Raw genomic sequence first — 17,822 nt, 5'->3', positions numbered from 1 at the left:
GAAGGGCTGGAGCTGGAGAACACCCTGGCTAAAACCCAGAAGGAGAAGTGGGTATGACACATAACCAGGGGCTTTTTCTGCCTTATTCTTCAGGGAAATGAACCCAGCCAACCATTACAGCTCTTCCACTCAGAGCACCTTTTGGGATGCTCAGATTTACTCAGCTCATCTCCCCCACGGTTTCTTATATTGTCTTCTAGCATCTCATACAACCTGGGATGGATTTAATTATTCACTTCACCCTCCCACCTGATAGCAATAGTCATTCCACAGGAATTTTTAGGGATCTCTCTACATAAAGACATTGTATTTCTTTGACATTCTTCATTAATTAGACCCACTTTTACGTAATGATGCTGGTAGGCCTCTGCTTATAACACATCTCCCTTTGCAGCCATGAAACTCCTTTCCATCCAGCCTTGGGGAATGCTTCTCCCTCTCCTGCACCTGAATTGTTTTTTATTTAATGTAATTGGAGAAGTTTTAAATCTGCACCAGAGCAGCCATGTGGCTGTCTGCTGCTTCTTCTGAAGTCAGTGTTAACTTCCACAGGATGTTAAACTCACAGATGCCTCATATGCCTCAGAATTTATTAACTGAATCTCAGATTCCTTCTAAAGAAGCACAAGTTTCCAGTGACATTTTGTCCTGCTGCTGCTAACGGCTTGTGTGATCCACAAAAACCTTTTCCTGTCTGCAGGCATTAGACCACAGGGTTCAAACTTAGATCTCTCTGCTTGGAATGACTCAGTCACTAAACGCCAAAAGGAGAAGAGGGCTTTGCAGGGAGTTCACCAGGCAGAAATAACTGTTTCAGTTTTCTTTATTCTCTCCCATTCTCATTCTCCTGGTCTGGGGAAAGGAAAAAAATCCCCATTGTCTACTTGGTTCAATGCTGTGAGACTCCAGCATGCTGCACAAACAGGAAGGGGCTGTGTTTTTCTAGGTATTAACTCATGGCAGCACAGTGAAGTGTTGCCAACTTGTGCCACTGCCCAAAGGAGCTGTGTGAATTTGGAGGGCGAGCAGGCTGCTTTGGGAAGAGTCACTGCTGGACTGAGCTCCTGTGGCCCCATTGAAAACCACACATGGAGCTCAGGCTGCTCTCCAGAAGCACCTTGGAGGAATTCTTTGGGTTTTCAGTCTGTTGCCAGGGCAGGGTTTAGCTTCTCACTCAGTTCTGTGCACTAGTTTTGGCTTCTCCCTTCTTGGAAAACTGCAAGGTGAGGAGAACAAGGCAAGGAGAACAAGGTGAACCACCTGCCCAAGAACAGCAGCCAACCTGCCACTTGGATACCTGAGGTGCACTTGCCATGGTCTCCATTTTAGATGACCCTCTTTGCTCTGGTTTCAACATGTTGGGCCCTTTTGATGAACATCATCTGTATGTTTGCTGTGGCTGCCCCATCCCTGGAATGTTCAAGGCCAGCTTGGACAGTGCTTGGAGCAACCTGGGATATTGTAAGGTGTCCCTGCCCATGGCAGGGGGTGGAATGGGATGGTCTTTAAGTCCCCTCCAACCCAATCATTCTATGATCCTATGATTTTTATGCTTGTTACAAAGCATTTTTTCACATTTATTCTGCTTTTTTCAACTAGCTGGAGGACAATTCTGAAGAAGAAAAGAAAATCCATGGCAAGACGAAAAAGGCTCATCCTGAAGCAGAGCGTGACCTCAAAACGACAACTGCTAACCTCAAGGAGATGAAATGAGCAAAACTTGAAAGATGTTCTAAGGAATTTTCATGGCTTAATGTGTCAGTTAGAGTGGAATTTCCCAGGGTACAAAATCCTACTGGGTGCAGTTGTGCTACGTCACAGCTCTGACACCATCAGCTACAGCTGAAAAGTCCCTTGACCATAAATTCACTGAGAAAATCCAGATCTCATCAGCATTAACCCAATGACAAGCACAAGTACACTTCAGTAATTCAGGCAGGCAGAATCAGAAATGCAAGATTTTGTTTCCTAAGTCTTTCTCTGACTCATTGTCTGATATTTGTAATTCATCTTCCACACTCACCCACATATAAAGTGTGTATAATCACCGGGAAGTTATGAGGCTTAAATGATTCATGTTTATGTAAGGCCTTCTGATCCTCAGACAAAAACTGTTTTAGAATTGCAAAATATTATCACAAATTAGAACTTTATTTTAGTGTCACTATTGACTACTTCAGTGAATGGTCTGCCAGCACTGCTCTGAGAAACCTCCCCTTAGAAATTAACTTCCTGGAATACAAATACCCAACTCTATATTATCCAAACCACTAATTTACCTAGTTAATGAGCTAAGTAGCAAAGGCAATGTGCACAATCATTAATACATACTGCAAGCTTTGCTAATTCATATTCTCCACAGGGAATACAAGATCCTTGTGCTTCAGAGCAAGGCCACTGGGACATTTAAGTGGCAGAAGAAAAATTAAGTGTTTTAGTCCTTCAGAGCTGCAAACAGGCTCAGCTTCCCAGGCTGCTTGAGCCTTTCTGTGCAGACCTGTTAATGATGGCATAAGAGGAGCTTCCACAAAGGAAAAAGGGACTTAAGTGCCCTGCCAGTCCCATCAAGGAGACAGGACACTAAACCTCAGCTGTTCACTACAAGCAGAAAATATAATTTGGCTTAATTCATTTGGTGTAATGTCCTACCTTTGCCACCCCACAATAGGCAGCTTGTGCAGCTTTGACTTTTTGATAAGACTGAGTTGGCATAAAAGATTAATACAGCCCTTTAAACCTACCCTGTTAAAATGGAGTCTGGATCCCATATCTCTTTAAACCCTTAAATAACAGAACCAGCTGAGATCTAGTATTTATTTTTCCCCAGGCAGATGCTGATGTTTTTTTCTGCAGCAGATTCTGACTTCTCTTTGAGGTTGTGAAACCCCTGGGCCTGGAAACATTTGCCTTTTCGTTTCCAGTGACTGAACAGTTCAGCCAGCTCTGAATCCAGCTTGTCTTGTGTATTATCCACTCACTGGAAACTCCACTGTGGAGTCTGGGGAACTGTGTGCTCACTGCAGATCTCCTGCCATGCTTCTCTGACCAGGAGAAAGGTGATGTGTTCCAGGATCCTCCTCAGGAAGTCAGCCAAGATGTCTGGTAGACTTTTCCATGGACTCTACTGCCCTCCAAGGCACTGTCCCTCTCACTCTGGAAGGAAAGGTGGTAAATCAAACAAGAAATGAGGCCACAGTTCATGGGATGTGCAGCGTTACCATTCTGAATTCAAATATTTATTTCATCCAAGTATTTCAGTGTTCAAATATTTAACTAAACACTCAGCATTTCAACAAAAACATGACACAAAGACCTAGATTGCAGCTATTTCTATGAACAAGCCTCTATTTCCCTCAAGTAAGCTTGATTATATTCCTGAAGGCCAAATTCCAACATAATACAGGAAGCCAACCATGCTGCAGATAACATCAGCTGTCTGCTGAGACACCTGGCCAGACATTCCTGCTTTCTTGGCTCAGTATTCTCAGCCATAGATCTCTCCCAAGAAATAAAATCCAGTTGAGCTGACAAACATAAAGAGAAGGGAGTGAAGAAATTAAGATTCTTGTTGATATTCCCACAAATTTCTCTCACATCTCCTGCTCACAGACACTTCTGTGCCCCTGTGTGTACTCCAGTCACTCCAGACACTGAAGAGCTGGAAGAAGACCTGGAAGCTGAGGCTGTATTTGAATAGAATGCTCTGAACATGTTCTAATGACTAATACAAATTGATAGCATCAATAATAAGGAACATTTCCATTTTAATTCACTTTAGAAATGTGAGCTGATTAATTCTCATCCATATCAGGAGATAGGTCCATGTTGTCAGACACCTTGCAAGAGGGAAAACAGGTAGAGGAGCTTGTCCAGTGGCACAGAAAGCAGCAAGTTCAAGCAGAGCAGGGCTACAGGAAGAACAGTTGCCATGGCTGGGATAGCAGAGCTCATGGAGATGCCCCAGAGTGAAAGCAAAGCTGGAGATGGACAAACAGCTCATGAAGGCAGAAATGGGTAAACTCAGTGTAAGCATGGAATCTCTGCAGAAATCCAGGGGGAGAGAGCAGCAGGGAATTCCTCGCCAAACCAATGCAGCCACAGGTGCAGCCATGAGTGCAAAGCAGAATCCAGCCTTCCAGTGGGAGCTGCTGATGCCAGGGAGCAGCTGTTGGCAGCTGATGCTCACCACTGCCCATCCTGGCTGATGGAGCAGGCATCCCCCTCACAAAGGTCAGGGCACTCTGCACTCCCCCGGGCTGCTACAGTCATCCCAGTGCAGTTACCAACTGGAATAAAGTGAGTTTGCCAGGGAGGGAGGATATCTTGGCCCTTGAAGCCTTACTCAGCATCATATGACTGACCTCTCTCTTCCAGCTGAACTCCCATGCTCATGTGCACTTGCTGGAAGATAACCTGGCTGAGGCCAATGCCCAGCTGGCTGTGGTGGGGGAGAGCCAAGCTGAAAATAAAGCCATCAGGCTCCAAGGTAAATTCTTGACAGCTTTGTGCAATGTTACCTCCCTCAGATCCTTCTCTTCCCCTGTATTCCATCCAGCTCTGGCAGCCCTGCCCTGTCTCCTCTCACAGATCTGGCCAATCCTTCTCTCTCACTCCAGTCACATTGAATTAGTTCCTCTCCTGCTTCTTTATACAGTTGTTGCACAGCCAAGACCAGCCAGCTGAGCTGGGAGCCCCAGGAAGCTCAGAGCAGGCTTACCCAGACTGTCTATAAAGCTTTCTCTCACCTTGCATGCAGATGCCTTGAGGAGACAGCTGGGTGAGGAGCCCAAGGTGCTGGGGAACACCAGCTGCCTGCAGAGGCTGCTGCTATCATGGGCCATGCACTGCCTGCTCCTCTGAACGTTGTCCACTTCAGAGTAACAAATCTGTTGTGTTAGCCCTCACAAAGGAGAACTTTTCTCATCCAAGCTAATGTCTGGGCTTGTCACCAGCTGGTCTTGGAGGGGATGTGGGGGACATGAACCTTGTATGGATATGGAAATAAGTCTCCCATGAGCTGGCAGCAGAGCAGAACACAGAGGGCCTCCTGATTATCAGTCCACTGTCCATTCAGTGGATTGTGCAGCAGTTTATTTACAGAGATCACAAAAGCCTGGCTCAAAATATATCAACATTTCATCTCCCTGTCTGACACCTGTGTGTCGCAAATGTCTGCTCATCTCCAAAGAGTAATTCTAGTGCTGCACCTGTATATCACCAGTCTGGCAAGGATTCTGTGCTCAGAACAATCACCAAATGGGTTTACTGTCATCATTCTTTGAAACACTGAAAGCAAACAGTGATGGTGACATGCCAAGTTCTGTTTTCAGTTGTATGAGCTCAATTCAATTCACTCCAATAGAGCAAAAAAACAGGTAAGGAAAAAAACCTCAAAACCTTGGCTCCTGAACAGGAAGATATTTTGAAGGCTGAGATGTTTCTAGATGGTCCAGGACTGAGAGGTTCAAGTGGAATTTGTTCTGCCTTGAGTGCCATTGATAGAAGCAAAAGCTGGGGGAAACTAAGTGAGTACTCAGCTTTCAGGGAGTCTGGGGCTTAGGGCAGTCTCATTATTTAGCTTGGCTGCTGAGTCACAGCTCATGGATGTGATCTGTTGGGATGTAATTTGGTACGAGAGAGAGAAAGCAAAGGGCTCCAGCCAAGAGAAGGAAAATAATACTTGCAATAACAGAGACTACTGAGACCTAACATTGGTACACAGACAATAGTAAACAAACCTTTCTGGTTAAGGCTTGAATTTGGGTAGCCTTTTTTAATTTCAACAGGACTTTACTCTTCCATTAGCCCTACAAAAGCCACTGTAATTTCCGAAGGATAAAGCAAACACCAAAGTTTTTACAATCTGTTTTCTGAGACTGCTGCCAAGTTACCATCTTTTCTCTGGTGAAAACAGTGATGGTGTTCAGTAGGTGAGGGCTGCTGATTCCACCATTCTTCAAATCCATGATCTACTCACCAGGATATTTCTGCCATCTTTCCTTCAGGAAAAAGTTGGCTGTGAGGCTCCAAAAGCAGAGGAGACAGTGGGATCAGTCCAAGCCTGGGCTGCCAACATGGAGAAAACTGAGCAGAGGCTGCAGAATGAAGTGGAGGAACTCGCTGTTGACTTGAGAAGGCCAGGAATCCAGCTAGCCAGGAGTGTTCTCAGCCTGGCCACCAAGATCTAAGACCTGGTACCAGAGGCTCTGGGACACTTTCTGTTAACTCAGGTGGGCTTTGATCCACTTCCTTATTTCTTAAGGTCTCTCCATTAAATGTCAAGCAATCTGTATGGCCATGAGAAACAAGGCTAAGGCTTCTCACATCAAGAGAAAGCCCAGATGAGAGCCACAGCTAATTCCTGGGAGCACACAGCATGCTTCTCATAAGCTCATTAGCTGACTTCCAGAAACAAGAGTACAGCTAAAGCAAAAGCCCTCCTTTACTGCATGGCAAAGTATTCATCTTCCTTTAAAGGATAATGATATCCTGCTTTGAACTTTTCAGTGTTGCAGTACTGGTGGGTTGGCCACTGGTTATTAACTACCAAACTCAAAGCAGACCCAAACAACACAGTTTAAACACCAGCTCCTTCATTAAATTAGTATTTCTACTCTTGCTCATGTTAGTGTAAGAGCATGAATAGTAGTGCAACTGTAGGATATTTGAATAAAAATGTTACTTAAAATAGGCACAAAGGCTGCTCCAAATCCACTGAAGTCCTTGGGTACTTGCCAATGCCTGCAGTTGGCTTTAGAACAGATCCCAAGAGCCGAAAATCCCAGCATTGCATTACTGGGCTGAAAAAATCTGTTTCCCCATCCCTTTCTTTAATGAAGCAGTTCTTTATTCTATGGTTCCTGTGGTGTGCTTGTCACCATGGTATCTGAACACCATGTGGATCATAAGGATATGTAGAATATTTGTGATTAAAAGCTCCTAGGAAAGAAAAATGTACTTTTATTCTTTCCCTTCATGACAAGCAGTTAAACAGTCTAAAATAGTCTTGAATAACATCTTGTTTGTAACTGAATCTGCTTTAATATAGAAAAAGTCACACTGATCAACCCAGGCAATTACCAGCAGCACATCTGCACAAGGAACATCTGAAGTGGAAAACATTTTGCTCCACAGCAGCATCATTATAACCACAGGAGCAAGGATGACTATCACACTGATGGGAACTGGGTGATCTTGTTAAATTCCTAATGGTGAGGAAAGACAGCCTCATAAACATTTTAATCATGCATTCAGAGTGACCAAGAGAAATGCTGTCAGCCTTTAGAATGGCTGCCAATTTAACTGTGACTGGCTGGCAGGACATACAGAGAAGTGAAGTGTGAAGAGAACTTGTGTCCAGTGAATGCTTGGCTTTATTTTTCCAGGCCAATGCTGCTTGTGCTGCTCTGGACAAGAGCCTTTGGTAAGATGCTAAAGGAATGGCAAAAAAAGGGCAAAGAGCTTCAGGTTGAAGTAAATTCAGAGAAGGAATGTACACAACTGAAAATGTAGAGCTTTAGGCTGCCTATGAAGAATCCTTGGAGCACCTGGAATCTATGAAGAAAGAGAACAAGGCCCTTAAGGTTAAGTACTGGTTTGATGTACAAAAATTGTGCACATCATAAGCCCCTTGATTTCTACTGAATGATCTGTTGGGGTGTCTTCTAGCACTAATTCCACTTTCCTTATTCCTAGCAGTGCTTTCACTCTCTGAGGACATTAATTTGGTGCCATAAAAGAGAGGCTGCAGTGCCAGTTCTGGCCTCTAGCATCCTCTAATTCTGAGCAATTCACCTGGGGGGGCTGCTAGCAACAGCCAGCTTTACCCTGGGAAGATGATATTCCCTTTAACCTCCATGGAGAGGATTCAGCATCTCCAGCAATCAGTTCAGAGCAAGGCAGTCAGACTCCTCTCAATCTCCATCTTTGCATCCCTTCTCCCTGCTGGCTGTTCAGTGATGCCTTCCCCCTTCCCCCCGGGTTTTTTTTACAGTTCTGTAAATTACAAAAATTGATCTCCTATATCACTGTCTGGAAGATTACACTGTAAACATTTAGGAGATGCTACAGTCCCTTGTCCTTGTGGCCAAGAGAAAACAGTGATGGACACCCTGGCACACACCAGAGTTTCCTGGGCTCTCCTCCATCAGCTGGCAGAGAGCCCCTCTCTGCTGCAGGGAGATGATGTGGTGTCCTGTTCCCATTTTGTGAAAGCAACAATCTGAAAGGGGGAAAGGAGAAGGGTGGATAAAAACTGGAAAAAAAATTCTCTTTATTAGTGCACTTCATTCTTCCACCTCTGTGAACACATGCAGCTAGCAGGGCTCATTCAGAAATCCAGGATAATGTCTAGCAGTGAAAAAAAGGGCAGCTGACATAAAGTGACTGAAACCATTTCATGCTATTTCCAGTCAAAGGATCTGTCTGGTGCACTCAGAAAAGTTCACAGTCCTGAAATAAACCTATCACATGAAATATCTGTTTTCTTCCCTAGAGGAAATTAAGGATCTAATCAATCAGCTGAGGAAGGGAGGGGAGAACACTCAGGATCTGCAAACAGTGAGGCTGGAGATTGAGAAGGACAAACTGCAGGTGGCACTGGAGGAAGCAGAGACTTCCTTGGAGGTATCAGTGCTGCAGATGTGAGAGATTCCTGCCAGCCTGCTGCCCACACAGCACCAGATGGATTTTGCATTTATAACTGGATAGATTTTGTATGTATAATCACATAGACCATAATTACATTATGTACATAATAAGGTTGCAGCATGGAGGTTTTAAGTTAGACATTAGGAAAGTTTGATAATCATTAAGGGGAATTACTGCTTAGACCAGATTGTCTGGAGGTTATGGTCTCTGTTATTGGAAGTTAAATGCAGTCTGGTCTCACATCAAGTGGGACTGGTTTGGCAGGAGCTGATCCATATTTTAGGCAGTACATTCTTAGGATGACCTCTTGAAATCTCTCCAGCCCTGTTTTAAAAGGAGGTATTTGTGAATGGCTTGGTACAAAGTCCTGGTATCTCAGTTTTAACAGATTTGAAAAGTCACTGTATTTTTATTACTTGGTGGGCAATAATTTGATACAAGGGCTGGATCAGACTCAAGATAACAGACTGCTGTACCATATGCTTCACTGGAGTCCACAGAAACACTCACCAGCATGCAATTGAGTCTCTGCAGGCGAGTCTGGAGACTGAAGTGGAGGGGCGTGCTGAAGATCTCTGCCTGGAAATGATGATGGCCACTGACCTGACCAGAATGGAAATGCAGCTGGATTGTGCCAGCAGGAACAGCAGTGAGCTTGTCCAGACCTGACCAAACTGCAACAGCATGGCCAGGTAAACTGGATGGAAAATAACTCCAGTTCTATTTTATACTTAAGTAACAAAGCAGTAGATTATGAGCTCTTGTTTAGACAGAAATCTTGAACACGCTGGGAATTTATATTCAAAATCCCTGGTTCTCCCACTCACACCAATTTCAATCTGCAGTAGTTTCAACAAATCTTATACAAGACAAGCATTACTAACAGTTTTTGTCAAACTGAAAACCCAAGAACTATTTATATGTAATTAAACCAAAAATGTTCTGTGTTTAAGAGAAGTTGAGATTGCTGTTTGAATAGGATAGCCAAGAAATGGACTGGAAACTAACAGAGATGTAAAACTAGAGAGCTTCCTTCAGCTCTTCATTGCTAAAATAAAACAAAGTAAGCAAATTAGTAAAAAGCTGTCTCTTTGTTGGAATAAAGTTATACAACTGCTGCCAAAAATCCAATTCTAGTAACATAAAGACTTACAACAAAGATTCTATCTATCTCCCCATACATATCTATATGTACACACACACACACACTCAAACCTCGCTCGTGCTCAGTTACATCAGCCTCAATCAGAAACAATTCTCTTAAAGTCAGGGTGGCTACAATGAGAGGAAAACAGGATACTGAGAGAGCTGGGGTTTTCATGGGGTTTGGTTTTAAGTTTTGTTTTTTTTAAAAAAAAAATCTGGCATCACCTTAAAGAACAGCTTTGCAGAGAGACCTCCTACAACTTTCAGCATCCTCTCCCTTCATTATTTACATTAATCTTTCATTTGCTTTCAGGACCTTTGGATCCAAAGGGATGAGGATGCTCACCAGCATGAGGAGCTGTAAGTGCTGCCTCTGCCCACCTCAGAGAGAAGTGGAAGAAGTGCAGGCTGACCTGCAGGGCAGTGAGCACTCTGAAAAATTCCAGGAGCAGGCAGAGGTCATGGAGAAAGCATGAGGAACTCAGTGTCCATGCACAGAGAAAATACAACTGCTTATGCAACAGCTACCTCAGAGAGCTCATGTGTGTGTGGTTTAACATTAAATCTTAACTCTGGGTAAGAAATCCAGGATTAGGTAAATAATGGATAAATATCAGTGGTCTATAAGGCAAGTCTGATAATTCTATGGAGTATGAAGAGCTCAGTTTTTAAAAATATTTCACTCATAGCAAGATTTTCACAAAAGGACCATCTTGGACCAGCTTTACTCCTAGCAAGGCTTATGAAGAGACTTTAAACAAATTTGGTGGAATAATTAAGACACTGCTGAGGGAAAAACCAGCCTAAAAGGGACAGCATAAGATTCTGCCTCCATTGAAACCAGAGTTTTACAGTTGTTTCCATGGTGCTCAGATTTCTTCCATGGACTGTAGCCCCCAGTGAAATCCATTGTAGTGAAATTTGAAGCCTCCTTGCATTACAGACTGCAGAATGAAATAACATACCTGCCACTTCAGTTTGTGCACAGATTTATGAAGCCACTTTAACATTCCCCATTAGAGTCTGCAGTGCTTTTCCATCAAGACCACCCATGATAACATTTCCAAGGAGAAGAATGTAACTTCTGGAAAGGACTGATAATCCAAGAAGCACTTCTCAGCTGCAATTATGGGGCATTGGTTATAAAAACTGAGTCATAAATGTGGCTTTTATTTGAATAGGATAAAAAATACAACCAATACATTCCCCTCCAATTGACTGATAATAAAAGGATGCATTTTAAGCAGGTGAGCTGCTATCTCCATACTAAATTGGGGGTTTAAAACTTATTTGTTATATATAACCCACATAGCACTGAACTTGTGCAGCATTCTGGAACACTGTGGCACATTTACATGATGTTGTTTTGCTGAAGAGCAGCCTTTGTTACCAGAATGCAATTTTTCTATTAAAGCCTTTGGAACTCTCCTTCCATAGTGTCTTTTTATTATTATTATTATTATTATTTTTACAGCAGCAACAATAACAGTCCTCCAATGATTCATATCAGTAAACAGTAAGCGCTAAATGAGCTGTGGGGCTCATATTTTCCATGAGATAAAAAGACACATCCATATCATAAACTGTGGAGCAGAGACTATGTTTGTTGAGAAAGCAATCAAATACAGCTTCAGTCAGGTCTAAAGCCAGCTGCTGCTACTGCAGCAGAGCTCTGAAATAAATAATATTGGTATATAAACTCCAATCCAGCAGAAATTCAGAAAAATGGATGCAGACTTCAGGACTTGGTAAACAACAGGGTCTGTTTCTGCCTCAGAGGTGTATCATTGTGTCATTCATAAATCATCTCTGGCAGCTGAATGGAGGAGAGGAGCAGATAGGAGAGATGTTTTGAGTCTCTAAGACTTCTTTCTGCCCTCTAAAATCAGTTTGTTTACTATTAAATGAAAGCTGGGGCCTGACCTTCAACACTTTACTAATGAGCACAAGGAAATCATCAGCGAGCACTGAGGAGGTGATGAGGGAGCAAAGAAAGCTGGGGCTGATCTAAGTCACCTCCCCACCTTTTGCCCTTTCTGGTGGTAGCTGGAAACTTTCAGGTATATATTCCATTATTTCTCTCCAGTGCTGATTTGAAAGCAGTGTTAATAATAGATGTCAGCACTTGCACTGCTTTTTATGATCTTGAAAGGCAGGATGCATGTTAGCTCACTGATTGCAGCCTGGCAGAATTAATCCACAAAAGAAGAAATTCACTTTCACTCTGCCTCCCTGGTAATCTGCATCACAGATGGCACCCTGAGGAATTCCTCCATTTCCTCTTGATTTGTCCTTTCTTTCACTTATTACACAACTCCACTCCTCACACCTACCAGCCCTCCAACAAAGAGTGGGCTGGGTTCCCTCTCCAGCGAGTCAGTGGCATTTGGAATTGGCAGAGGAGAGCAGAGCTGCCAGCACTGAGCAGATTGCTCCTTTGGCACTGTGCTGACAACTGGCACTTCCCAAATATCACAGCTAGCTGGGGATTGAATGCACAGCATTTCCTCCCAGACTGACACTGAGCCTTCTGCCACCTTTGTGCTTTCTGTGTGCTCAGACAATGTCTTCACCCTCCACCTACAGCACACACTCAGCCACCTTCTTTCCACTGGAGGGTGGAAATAAAAGCCTGAAGTGTCATTAGAATCAAAATTTCTGATTTAATAACAGGTGGGGATAACAACTTTGACTAGTCCAGTGGTTCAAAACAAGCACCCACCACCTGGTTTATGGTCTGATCTAGAGTGGTCCAAAATGTCAGGGATTACTTCCAATGAATTCAGTTAACTCTGGATCCAGCCTTCAGAAGGCAGCTTGTGATACACAATAAAATTTAAGATATGGCAAAATTTCTCAGAAGGTAACACACAGATTTCAAATCTACATATCCTAGCTTTCCATGATCTGTATAAATAGCTATGCTCTCAATCTGTTTCATACCTTCCTCACAGTCTTCCTGTGTGGCAAAAGATCTGTGTCAAGAGCAGGATCATTATGAGCACCTGGAAAAGATTAAGAAGAACTATTAAATTGCAATAAAAGACCTGTAAGTCAAGATGGAATAGGCAGAACAGTTAGCCCTGAGAGGAGAGGGAAAAAAAACACCATTATGAAACCCCAGGGTAAAAAAAACATGTACAAATATCTTAGAAAGATTATTCCAACAGACCAGCTATGAAACCCTTTCCTGCACCTAGCTTCCACATTCAGCACAAACACCTGAAAAGGAACATTTTCATTTAACAGCCAATATGTCCCAAAGGGAATGCACTAATTCAAGGAAATCCAGGCTAGGCAGAAAAGCTGCATGTGGGAACTCTGAACCCACTGGAGCACAAGGGAATTTCAGCACTTTGCACCCTGTGCAGAACTCATCCATCAGGATCTTTATGGTGCCTGGATGCAGCAGGAACAAGCCACTGGTCTCAGCAGCTGATCTACACCCACAAAGGAGAATTTGGAAGGTGTGCTGTCATCAGCAGCATGACTTTTTATTTTTCAACTGCAACAAAACTCCAGAGGCACGAGTAACTTCAAATTCCTGGGGTAGATACCAAAACAATGGGCCATTTTCTAACCCTCAAAATGGCACATCAATTGTCCTGCTCCTCTTCACATGAAGGAACTGAAACAGCCAGACAGCAAACAGAAACACTGTGTGGAGACTGAAAATTCTGCACAAGAACAAGAGGTCTCTGAGGGAGTTGGTCTTCTCCAAAAAATGTCTGTAAAACCAACCAGATGGGACAGATGCAGAATAAACTGCAAATGAGGAGTCTGTAGGTCTGCCTTGCCCCAGCTCTCTGTTCCATCACTTGGGAGTTTGATGGGATGATTCTTACCGGTCCCTTCCAGCTTGATGTGTTCTGTGATCACACAATGGCACTTGGTGCACACCAGGGGCATTTCCCCTCTCCAGAACACCAGCTGTGTTCAGTTCATACTGACAGCATCCCCACACATGGGCACTTTGTAGACTTGGATGCACCTTTTGAGAGAGTCCCTGACATGAGTGCATCACTCTCTACAAAGGATTGTTCTCCTCTGCCTTCTGTGCAGCCACTTCCTGCTCTCAAGCACAGTCTCTGATGTGTGCACAGACATGAACACACAATTTATAAAGTACTTATTAACTACCACTCTTCAGGGTCATGCCCATTCTCCTCACCTTGATGTCACTGTGCACAAATATCAGACAGGTTCCAGGTCAATTTTTCCAGTGCAAAGATTCCTCTTGCTAAATCAAACCATTTCTGATATAGGAAGAGAGCCCATACAGGAAGGGGAAGATGCAGAGGAGAGGGAGATGGGATGGCTCCATTGGCTCTAAGCAAACTGCACATCTGGCACTGTGTCTCAGGCTTTCCTTCCTGGGGAGGTTATCCAAGGCCTCTGTCCTTTTGCCCTGTGCCAGTGGCTCAGGGAAGCTGGAGCTCCCGTGTCTGAATCCACCTGCCATGAATTTATTAGAGCAGAAAAGGGTGTGGGATGGAGATGAGGAAAACATAGGTGTGTTCTCAACACCAGCTGACTCATGCAGTTCTGAGCAAGGGAACACAGATATTCCACAAGTCTCTTTAGGCACAGAGGTACTCCTGGAACAGCTAATGGATGGTACAGATGTTTTCACTAATGGTAAAACAGAAAGGGAAAAGGAGCAGCATCCTTCTTCTCCCCAAACGGATGCACAGTAAGGGCTAAATATTTTCTTAAAAGAAGACAGAAAAAGTGTGAAAGAATCTGCAGACAAAAGAATTATCTCTGTGTCAGACTCAAAACTTTGCAAATAATACATCCCTGGTACATCTGGAATGATGGAACACATCCAACACTTTGTGACGGATCTGTGCTAACAGAGATTAAAGATTCTTCAAGTCAAGGATGGGGGATGTGATCCAGGTCATCTCTTGCAAATAATTCCTGTCATCAATAGCCTTTATTCACAGTCTTATTAAGGTTTAGTGTATGGGGGAAAACTTGTATTTTTCACAGTGAGATGGCAGAACATCGTATTCTGCTCAAAGTCAAGATGCAAGGCATCACAACAGGAGGGTAGAGAGCACAGAAAGAGCAAATCCAAACAAGCTGAGAGGCAAAACCAGCTCCTGTGGCAGTGCACACTTAGAATGCACTTTCCATTCACCAATTACCTGTTTGTGCATCTAACAGCCTGCTTCCAGAAGATCTCTTTTTGACTAGCTGCTACCCTGTAGCTGAATGAGGATGTCCCAGGTTAAATCTTTTTTTCATATATACCTTAAGGTCAGATTGCATCTAAACCACTTTCACTAAAATCAGTTCAGCCTTGTTTGTGAGGCTGTAATCTCAAAAACATCAGCATCCTTCCTGGATTAAGCATAGAGCAATTGTATCAGCACTACAGCAGGAGCAGTGGTGGAAAATTCTTTGGGAAGCTTCATTGGAGACAGGGTCTTAGCTTTTAATGCTTAAAACCTCGGCAGAGCTCCTCATTTAGATGCTCTCCCTCCATCTGGTGAAAGTTATTTTGTAAACATAAACCCGTACTTAAAATGTAATTTTGTTGCAGTTATGTAACTCTGCTCGGCCTAGTTGTGTGTCTTTAATCCCTGCAGCTGGGGCAGGTTTATTGTGAAACCAGTAAGGGCTGCACTGGTCACACATCTTGCAGCCACAGAGCCACAGGACCCCTGACAGAGGCCATCCACTCTCACCTCCTTCCTGAATACAAGACCTTGTATCGCACTTTTGACATCCTGACAAATATTTCAGATCCATTCTTAAGAACCTCTCAGAGCAGCCCTCCATCCTGTCAGATCAGTTCCTAGCACAGGGCTTCACTACTTCAAAGCAGTCGCTGGCAGTTTTTACCCAGCTCTGCCTTGTTGTTATCTCAGTTTATGACTTCTCGCCCTACCCTGTGGCCATAAGAGAACAAATTGTTCCTTTCCTCAGAGCAGCAGCCTTTCATCTCTTCCAAGACTGTGCACATCTTCCCTCAGTTTTCTGTCCTCTCAACAGGTTCAGCTGAAGCCGTGTTCAAAGGCCCTGATCATTATTGCCACCTTCTTCCCTAAATCATCCTCATTTCTCTGGTGCACAGGACTCTAACGCTCTTCTAATGCAGCTCAGCAGAGCAGGATCCCTTTGTGTGTGTTACTCAGATTTTCTTAGTGTTGTGTGGTGTTTACCTCATCTACAAAAAGATATTTTTTGTTCCTGTTCAGCTTTTGACCCTCAGCAGCCCCTCCACCCTCCCCTGCAGCACAGCTGCCCTATCTATTCCCAGTGGTGTAAATCTGATGGTGTTGGAGTGAAGAGCAGTGCACCTGCTGCTCAACCACATCCCATTTTTACCACAGAGCTCCCATTTTGAACCCTGGTTCTGCCACTGTGTTTATTCTGAACTTGATCTCAGCTTCAGATGCAGTAATTGTATTATTGCATCACAGATGAGTAATGCACAGGTAATTCCCTGTACAAGCACTGATATTAAGTACTTCTTCCCTCAACCAGTTTTGCAACTCCTTTAGAGCAGTATCATCTAGACTGGTTTCCCAGTTTATTATTAGAATATCCTGCAAGCCAGTGTCAGAAACTCTACTAAAAATCAAGATATATGACATACATTGCTTTGCCCTTATCTGCAATCCTTGTTATGCTGCCAGAAGAGGAAATTAGATTGGCTCAATTCATTCCTGACAAAGCCATACTGGCCAGCAGTCACCTTCTTTTTTCCTTTGAGATGCTTATAAATTGTTTATTTTCTCTCAGACTTGAAATTAAACTCACTACTCTATTGCTCCTCAGTATATCTGGGGCTCATTTATGCCTCCTCATTCTCCCAGACTTTTTTGTTCATTGTTGTTCTACTTGAGCTCACAAAATCTCACAAGTTTGAAGGAGACAAACTATGAGACCCCAAAGAGGAGGCAATTCCTCGAGAGGATTAAGAGTAGGGCAAATTATTGCCCATGAACTTATTTTGATATTCCAACCCTCAATCATAGAATCATGGAATGGTTTTGGTTGGAAGGGACCTTAAAGATTATCCAGTTCCACCCCACTGCCACGGGCAGGGACACCTTCCACTGTCCCAGGTGCTCCAAGCCCCATCCAACCTGGCCTTGGACACTTCCAGGGATCCAGGGGCAGCCACAGCTTCTCTGGGAATCTGTGCCAGGGCCTCCCCATCCTCACAGGGAAAAATTTCTCCCAATATCCCATCTAACCCTGCCCTCTGGCAGTTTGAAGCCATTCTCTGTGTCATGTCCCTCCATTCCTTGTCCAAAGTCCCTCTCCAGCTCTCTTGGAGCTCTTTTAGATCCCGGAAGGACAGAAGATTCCTGGATCTTCTCCTCTCCAGGCTGAACATCCCCAGCTCTCCCAGCCTGGCTCCAGAGCAGCCCTGTCCCCTGCAGTGCCATCTTTCCCTGTATCAGGGACAGTGTGGCCAGCAGGACCAAGCAGTGACTGTCCCCCTGTACTTGGCATTGGTGACACCACACCTTGAGTGCTGAGTTTAGTTTTGGTTTCTCATTTCAAAAAGGACATTGAGGTGCTGAAGCGTGTCCAGATGAGGGCAAAAGGTTCATGAAAGGTCTAGAAAACCTTATAAGCCATGGCTGAGGAAATGGGTTTGGTTAATCCCATAGAAAGTCAGTGTGGATTTATTTGCTCTCATATTTGTGGCATTTTGTCTCCATTATACCAGCAATTACACCAGATTAGATTCTACATGATGTATCCTGTAGGATGGGTTATGAGTGTTGCTGTTTGGGACCCAATCTCATGTATGTGTCCAGCACCTCTGTATTTTCAGAGTCATCTACTGGGAACAATTAATAATCACACCTTTGTGTTTTTCTCCTCGGAGAAACAACCGGGCAGGGGGAAATACCTTCTTTTTTTCCTTTTTTTTCATTACTTGTGCTCCAGGCTGACTACAGCAGTAGATCTGAAAGAAGCGTGTATTGAGGCCGGATCCAGCCTCTTCTACCGTGCCAGCAGTGAGAGGACTGAAGGAAATGGCCTTGAGTCCCTGG

At 43.8% G+C, this 17,822-nt stretch overlaps 1 protein-coding gene across 1 annotated transcript in view; it reads right to left on the bottom strand.

Annotated features, from left to right (window-relative positions):
• KPNA7 (karyopherin subunit alpha 7) overlaps nt 1-17,822 on the bottom strand; it is a 48,854-nt gene that overhangs the window by 30,779 nt on the left and 253 nt on the right. The window contains exons 2-4 of the mRNA XM_077186856.1: nt 12,739-12,800; nt 5,978-6,066; nt 2,979-3,153 (exon numbers count right to left, since the gene is read on the bottom strand). The gene's annotated coding sequence lies outside the window, so the exon portion shown is untranslated. The remainder of the gene's footprint in view (nt 1-2,978; nt 3,154-5,977; nt 6,067-12,738; nt 12,801-17,822) is intronic.

This window comes from Agelaius phoeniceus, chromosome 16 (genome assembly GCF_051311805.1).
Source record: "Agelaius phoeniceus isolate bAgePho1 chromosome 16, bAgePho1.hap1, whole genome shotgun sequence".
In the NCBI taxonomy this organism is placed as follows: Eukaryota; Metazoa; Chordata; class Aves; order Passeriformes; family Icteridae; genus Agelaius; species Agelaius phoeniceus.
Note: the sequence above shows the minus strand (reverse complement) of the source record. Positions and strands in the feature narration are given on the sequence as shown.